The sequence below is a fragment of the Acanthaster planci genome, linkage group LG05 (assembly GCF_054643075.1).
Source record: "Acanthaster planci isolate LZ-2023a linkage group LG05, COTS_SCS, whole genome shotgun sequence".
Classification (NCBI taxonomy): Eukaryota; Metazoa; Echinodermata; class Asteroidea; order Valvatida; family Acanthasteridae; genus Acanthaster; species Acanthaster planci.
Genome location: NC_141781.1, coordinates 12,266,322 through 12,274,971, shown reverse-complemented (window position 1 = coordinate 12,274,971; position 8,650 = coordinate 12,266,322).

Sequence of the window (8,650 nt, the reverse complement as noted above, 5' to 3'; positions counted from 1 at the left end):
GATGTTTTGAGTTTAGTGATACGGTTCCGAGTTTAGTACATCACATAGTCCTCGTGCCACTGTGGGGTTTTCGTTGTGCGATGAGGTCTGTCTATTGCTGGTCTGGCATGCTTTTGGTTGATGTGGTCTGGTGGTGTTTGATCCTCCAGGACTGGCTCCGGGTCTGGAATAAGCAGCAGGTGGCGACGGTTACGTCGATACTCCACACCCTGGATGTTCACGATGTATGAGCGAGGAAGACTTGCCTTTCGTACCACCTCTGCCACCGGACTCAAGTGTGATTTGTTACGGATACGCACTGGATCACCTGGGTTCAGCTCACACAGCTGTCTGGCACCGTGCTTCTGGTTGGAGTACGACTCACTCTTGGCCTTCTGATGCGTGTTGATAGCTTTTAACTGATGTGAGTTGACGATCTTGGGTCGAAGATTGTGAGGAAGGGTTGGCAGTGTGGTACGTAGCTCTCGTCCCATGAGTAGGCGTGCAGGACTTTGATTGAGGCCTGGAATTGGTGTGGATCTGTAAGAAAGCAGTGCTTGGAGTGGATCAGGTTGCAGGAGCATCTTTTTAGCGATGTGCACTGCTTTCTCCACCATCCCATTTGACTGGGGGTAATTAGGGCTGGAAGTATGGTGCTGAATGTCGTATTCTCTGGCGAAGTCGTCAAACTCGGTGAGGAATTGGGGGCCATTATCTGTGATTATGACCTCTGGCACCCCAAATCTGGCAAAAGCAGTTTTCAAAAAATTGATAACTGCCAATGCTGTGAGTTTGTGGAGGTGCTGTACCTCTATCCATCTGGAGTAGTGGTCCACCAACACTAGGTAGTGTCTACCATTGACTTCTGCTAGGTCACAAGCGAGTCGTTGCCAAGGTCTGTCTGGAAGTGGGGTGGAGATCAAGGGTGCTGCACGTTGTGCTGACTGCCTGGACTGACAGTAGGAACATCTCTCTACGTATTGGGCAATATCGGTCCCAATATCTGGCCACCAAACAGCTTGGGCAGCTCGTGCTCTGCACTTGGAAATTCCCTGGTGACCGCCTTGGATTCTGGAGAGCATCTCTTGTTGCATCTTGGCTGGGATGACAATACGGTCTCCATAGGTGAGAAGCCCCTTGAAGTGACTTAAGTGTTCCTGTTTATCCCAGTACAGCCTCACTGTTGAAGACTCCACGTCCTTGGAGTACTTTGGCCAACCACTAGTTACATATGGTGTAACTTGCTTGAGCACAGGATCAAGGGCAATTTCTCGTGTGATCTCCTCCAATTTTCCCTGGGAAACTGGCCAATGGTTTGTCACCATATAGACGTGAACTTCTACTTCATCGGAAAGGTTGTCACATTCAGTAACCGGTGAAGTCAGTGGGACACGAGACATGGTATCGGCCACTACAAGGTGTTTGCCAGGTACATACACAGCGGTGCAGTTGTACTTCATGAGGCGCATGAGGAGTCGTTTACACCTCAGTGGTGTATCACACAGGTCTTTGTTGTTGATGAGTGGAACAAGCGGCTTATGGTCTGTCTGAATTGTGAAATGGAGGCCTCTCAGGTACACGTAGAACCTTTCTCATGTCCACACCGAGGCCAACAGCTCTTTTTCTATCTGGGCGTACTAGCGTTCTGCTTTGGTAAGACTTCGTGAGCAATATGCCACAGGTTTCCACTCTCAGTCTTCTTGTTGCTGTAGAATACAGCCGCAAAAGCCGTATTCACTAGCATCAGCACTGACAATCGTCGGCTTAGCGGCATCATAAAATGCAAGGGAGGTGCTGACGTCAGGAGCGTCTTCAACCTGCGGAAGGCTGATTGCTGGTGTGGTCCCCACATCCAGCTGACATCACTCTTAAGTAGGTCATTAATTGGTGCAGCAACTGAAGATACATGAGGAATGAACCTGGCCAACCAATTCACCATGCCCATTAGTCGTTTCACTTCGGCGTTGTTAGTTGGTGGACCATCTGTATGATAGCTGCTATCTTTGCAGGGTTTGGATGGATGCCGTCCTTGTCCAGCTTCATGCCAAGGAAGTCAACCTTTCTCTGAGCTAATTTGCTCTTGTCTCGGTTGAGCTTCAGCCTAGCGTTCTGTATAATCGTGAGAACGTGTTGGAGTCGTTCATCGTGTTCTTCTTTTGTGCAGCCAGTGACCAGAACATCATCCATGTATACCACAACCCCTTGTATTCCGATCAACTGGTCACTCATTATTTGTTGGTACATTTCTGGGGCTGACGTGATGCCAAATGGGAGTCGCTTGAAGCAAAAGCGCCCGAATGGCGTAATGAAGGTCATTAACTCCTGGCTGTCCTCAGCAAGTGGTACTTGTCAGAAGCCGTGTTTGGCATCGAGAAAGGAGAATATCTGGGCGCCTGATACTTTTCCCAAGACTTCTTCGACAATCGGTATAGTGAATCTCTCCCTGGTTATGGCTCTATTTAGCTCTCTGAGATCGACACATAGACGGATCGCACCATTCTTTTTCGGTGCGATCACAATGGGCGAACACCAATCAGTGGGTTTGGTGATCCGCTGAATGATGCCCAGATTCTCCATCTTTTCTACTTCTTCCTTCAGTTGGGGCATGAGAGGGATGGGGATACGACGAGGAGTTGTGACACAGTAAGGAATGGCTGCTTCATCTATCTTGATGTTGACTGTTTGTCCATGCAGACATCGCCCTCCGTCAAAAACACTCTCATGGCCGAACAGAGTGTAGACACGTTGCACCAAGTCAAGTGATTCACAGGCGTGCTTGCCTATGACTGGTTCCCCCTGAGCCAAAATGAGGAACCGCAAAGTATAAGTCTTGCCTTTGACTTGGCATATCCGTGTGGTCTCGCTGATGGGCGTGGCTTTCCCTCCAAAGAAGCCAGTCAGACGAGTCGAAGATGGCTGGAGGTTCTTATCAGGGATATTCAGTGAGTTGAAAATGTCTTGCGGAAGAATATTGACCTCTGATCTAGTGTTGAGCAGAAATGACAATGTGTGGCCATGAATGTATATATCTTGCCTCCAAATGTCATCAATGGGCAGCTGCTTGTGGCGGACAGCACCAACGAAAAATTCGTTTTCTGCAACACCGCTGGCCATGTCATCCTCTTCCGAATCAGTTGGGAGAATGGCTCGCATCTGTTTGGGCCTCGAACGGGAGACTTTAGAGAAGTGGCCCATCTTGTTGCAGTTCTTACAGTGTTGTCCTGTGACAGGGTATGTTTTGTGGGAGGAGTCGTCTAGAAAAGAGCCGAATTTACGGGGTCCTGCCAGGGTTTGCAGTTCAACGGAATACTGTGCCACGGTTTCACCAGGTTTTTGACCGCGCTGATAGAACCGAAACCGTTCAGCGATCACAAGGCGTTTAGGCCCATAATGAGACTTCAGCAGAGTGCACAGTTCAGTATATGTCTTTTCAGAGACTGCCGCAGGGTCACACAAACTCTTAACGGTTTTGTACACAGGTGCCCCAATACAACTCAACAGAACAGCAGACTGTTTGGCAGCTGGAATGTCATTGGCCTTGAAATACAGGTCCAAACGTTCAAGGTAGTTGGTGATCTCTTCTACTTTATCATAGGGATCTGATCGCCCAATCAAAACTGAACTAGCATGCGCCCCCTCTGACTGCGACATGATCGGACAAGAACTACTAAACTTTGGGTCCCGAAATTCTGCACTACAATGCTGATTAGATCCTGTAAACGTGACTGTTATGTCCGCTAATATTTACTGGGACCACTGCTGTCACTATGTTGTATTTATGGGTTCTTTCTACCCAGTAAATGTGACAAAAGGTACGGACTCACCAAACGTTGGGTTTAGCTTTTCATGGGGGCTGCCACTGTTTTAATATAAAACGTGTAGTTGGTGCCTGGGTACATACCACACATTCCAGACTATTGTTACTTAACACATCCCCCCAAGATGTCTGAAAGGAATTCCCCAGATTCCTGCGAGACAATTACCAACACAAAGCAGGGGGGGGGTTCTCTCCGTCTCATACCTCGCTGCATACGTATTATGTACAGTACATGTATATGTACTCTGCAAGTCGGGCATCCTATTTAAGCTGCTCTTGTCTTTTCTGGGTGCACCACTACAAATAAATTCCCATAGACAGCAGTGATAAATCCCCATACTTCACAAACATTTTAAAAAATACTCACAACTCTCACAGGTGTTCAGGCTGCACAGAAAAATGATGTTCCACATTTCCTCTTTCATTTTCCTTTCAATTTTCGGGGGGTTGACCAATGAATTTTTGAGAAATTTTCACCAGAAGCAGACCACACCTAAAATGCAGAAAATGTCCCTGTCCCGAAAAGTAGCCATTTTGAAAAACCCTCCCTCAGCAAAATGGCTCAAATAGTGCCACTTTCATACCCGATTGCATCCAAATTGCTCAGAATTGGAAGCCCGAAATCCGGCCCAGAGGTCCAGTCTCATATTTCTTGAATTCCTCAGTTCCATGACTCTCAGGACCCTCTAATATAGAATATTTTGAGTGTATAACTTTTATTAATGAGCTCGGCGGACATATTTCTGGCCTAATTACCAGGGTGCACCCTTCTGTGCTATTATGTCTGGGATTAAGTCGGCACCTAAAATTAAGACTAGTTCCAAGTCCCTACACTGTTTTCCTATTTCAAGAACCTGTTATGTAAATACGCTATTGTATGAAAACCGTGATAAATACCTCCATGTGAATAAAAAACTCAAAACACTCACTAGTTCATCAGTTGTTAAAGACACACATTAAATTGAAGCTCATTTCCTTATCTCTCTTTTCTTTTCATTTGGTTAACCGATGACTTATAAATGATAACCCGTGGAAATAGCCGTGTGGCCCATCACCACTTTGAAAACGGATCCCATTGCAAAAAATCGTGGAAGGCTTTGATTTGTTCATTTTTTTCATAAAAAGGGGCTGGAAGTTGTGAACCCTCCAGTCCCTAATCCATATTCTAAGAGCAAATTTGACCAAAAATAAATATGAGGTCAAATTATGATTTTTTTGCATTAACAGTATGAAAACATACAAATGGAACAAAACAAGGAAACAACGACAAAAACATGTGAAGAATGTGGCACATGCCAGGAAAGGAAAAAGTTAACTAAATAACTGTATCTCAAAGGCCTTCCTTTCCAGTGCCACAGACAATAAAAACATCCGTATTGCTAGTCAAAATTATAATATAACCTACATAGTACGAGTTAAAAACTAAAAACGGTTAAAAAGTAACAAAAAGGAAAAGCAAAATAATTAAAGTAAAAAATGTAATTGGTAAGTTTAGAAAAGTTCAAAGACATCAACCATCAATAAACGTAAAATAAATAAAGTATTTCGTGTAATTTGTGTTTTCATTATTTGTACAAACATGCTCGTCAATTTATTGCCACCAAAATGTTAAGTCCCATTTTAGTTCAACTGTAAAAAAGCTTCCACCGTTTGTATGGGATGTTTGCTTCATAGTGACCAATTGAAATGATGATGAACCATTACATGACATGTATTGCTTACAATGGTATATGCGCACTTACTTTAGCTATTTATATTAGTTCCCCATTTGTTACTTTCTTGTTTTTTTAGAGTGGGAACCCCCCCACCCCACTTGGATCGCTTGTGAAGTACTGTTCATATCATTTTTGTCTGAAGCATTAATTTCACAAAGATCCACATAATCGTCCAGTGACTTGTCGTTCAGGAAGAAAGAACCGACACCAAATTGGAAATCGAAGGAAATTGCTTCACAAAAAATGTGAAACTGACTATTTTTCACCAGTGAACAAAAATACCTTTTCAACAGTTAGTCAAGTTTCCAAATCATGATTTCTTGATGAGATCAAAGATTACTTCGTTGGGAGAATTCGATGATAAGTTATCCCCATTTATTTGTAGCCCAATACACTAGAGGGATTTCCCGATATTTTGATGACGGACATCAAAGTGCTGTGACGTTATTAGACAGGAAAACGGAGTCTACACGAAATTCAGGCATAGCTGTAGGAGGTTGACGCAGGTTTGATGTTTTGTGAGCTGTTAAATCTTGTCATTGAGCTCCCGTACATAAGAAGTTTTAATATCATGGTCACATGTCCGCCTTTGGTATTTCATTTTTTATTTTGTATGTACAACGACAACATCTTTTTAGCATTTAGTTTGAATGTCTCTTATTTGTGTGCTTTCCAGGGTACCATGTTTAAATTTTTTGTACAGAGGGATAGAGCTCAGGGATTCCAAGCTATATCTTTTTAAATGACTAACAGTTGCATTTCACTGCAACTAAACTCCATATCATGAGAAGCACAGTCACAGACATCAAGTCCTAAGTGTCTATTTGGTAGTGTTACTGTAATGCCTTTTCCATGTAATGCAACGTTTTGAGAACTAATTTTCCCAAAATCGATAAATGGTGCAACAAAAACAGATTTTCTGAAGAGTTTTCATGCTATATGAAATTTAAAGCCCCTATGTATAAAGACAAATTTAAATGTTGGCCACTTGTGGTTGGAATTATTAAACACTGTGCTTTCTCACAGTTTTATTTTATTTCAGAAAATGTTCAGCTAGATGCAACGTTTCTTTTCCCTATTCCGTCTCGAATTGATTGCGTTGGACACCAACATGCAATTATTTTCAAATCAGTATGGGAAATCAAAGCATGTAAAACAACCCCGGGGCTGCGCTGTGTTCTAACGTCAGTTTATATCATACACAGACAGACTAAATCTGTAGGCCTATGGTTGCTGGCTGCTCTTTGTCAGAAGTAATTATGTTTTATACAACCTTGCAGCATTTTGTCTCAGCGCGAAAGACTTTCTGGAAACTTATTGTGCCTGTAGTGACTGCTGATGAGAAACTTCGGGCTTGTCCGTTGACCTCATCCATCACATTCGATTGTGAAGGTGTATGACCCGAACTGATTTTCCAGCAGCTAACCATATGACTCATTTTGCAACCGAAAACATGGAGCAGGAGTTTACTATCCTATGTAAAATGTGTGTCGGTGACTCGCGCCGCGATCCTTTTTGTTTTCCCTTAAAGTCAATTTAGGCGGAACAACTGAAACTAAACACTGCCCTCTGTTGTTTGTAATCACTCATGCAGTCATACCCAAAACGCAAAAGCTGGAGATTTTACCATCTCACAGTTGAGAGGAGGATGGCGATGTTTTGAAACTTGGCACGCATCGGAAGAAAATGCTTATTACAGTATGTTTGTGAAGTTTTAGTTCAGTTAAACTTGAAAAGACATGGTCATTTCAACTTCATGACCTCACGCTTGTCGGTCCAAGTCAGTAGGAAAAGTTAACACTTCATTTTGATTGACATCTCTCGGACAAGTATGGGCGTTTGGCGAAAGAAATACGTTCAATTTGCTTAGATCTGGTGCACGAACGATTTTAAGACATTAGTTATTGGAAAAAATCCTTCAGTTTTGGTAGGAAAGCAAAAAATTGTCGAAGGCGATCCGCTTCAGCTCTCTTGAAGGGTTCAAGTGTTAGAATCAGCTTTTTTGCACACATTAGAAACGGCAGACTGCTCGAGGAGGATAAGTTCAAAATGGACTCTTTGGAGAATAGGAGGAAGGCACAAGATATGAAAAGCAGACTCAGGTATGTTGTGAACAGACTTTCATCTGACAAATTTGAACGGAAATTGTCATAATCTGTCTTTTACTTTTTCAAAAGCTCTACAATATTTTTACCTTTGTGAGTGAGCACTATGGGCCATATTTAATGAATTGAAGCAGCCGTGTCGGCTCCCAGGTGACTTTTGATGTGCAGAGAAGTGCCTCGGTAAGTGTTGTCACAGGTGTGCCCACAAGCGACGCTCTTCAAGTCGCCAATTTGGGGGAGGAATAACGCGGCTGAAATTAGACAAAAGTGATCAAGGGGTGTGCAGACTTCATATCTCATGGTTTGACGGCAGCTACCCCCTCATGTAAGGCATCATGACCAGATTCCAAATCGCAGATTGTTTATTAGCGTATCTGGCTCTGCTCCGTAATAATTGACAGGATTTTGATTTTGGTGATTGGACTGCACGGAAATCAATCATACATGTACTCGTTCTTGAAAGCTTGGTGCTCCTGTAACAGCAAGTGGACCGGGATCAGATTGACTCTTACAATACGTCAGCAGCTTTAAGTTCTAAGCTGTAGAGCCCAAATTGCAGCAGAGCACGGAGCTCAGGTCAAAAAGTCCAAACTCATTCGGGACTTTCGACGCGTAGGTTGCCCAGCCAGGCTTGCAGGTAGCAATCCTAGCCTGAGGAATTTATGTAATAACAATAAACGCTTCTAAAAATGCGACCTAACCCTGGCAGGACGGTACACTTGGAGGTCCACAGAAACTACCCAAACGTACATTATCTGGACCTCTTTTGTTCTCAAGTCCAAATTATGTAAAACAAACAGAATAGCAGGAAATTAAAGTCCTGGAGTATGGGGATACACCCACTACACTTTTGAAAGGTACTACTTGTTAAACTTTCCCCAAACCAAAATGTATTCAGGGGTGGTGGGAAAAGGAAAAAATTACAAATGCTTTAAATGTGCTGTTTTGATGTAAGGTAAAGGGTGCAAGTGTGCATATGATGTACATCTGTATTGTGAACATGCCCCCCCATCGTGTCGTGTGAAGCAATCTCC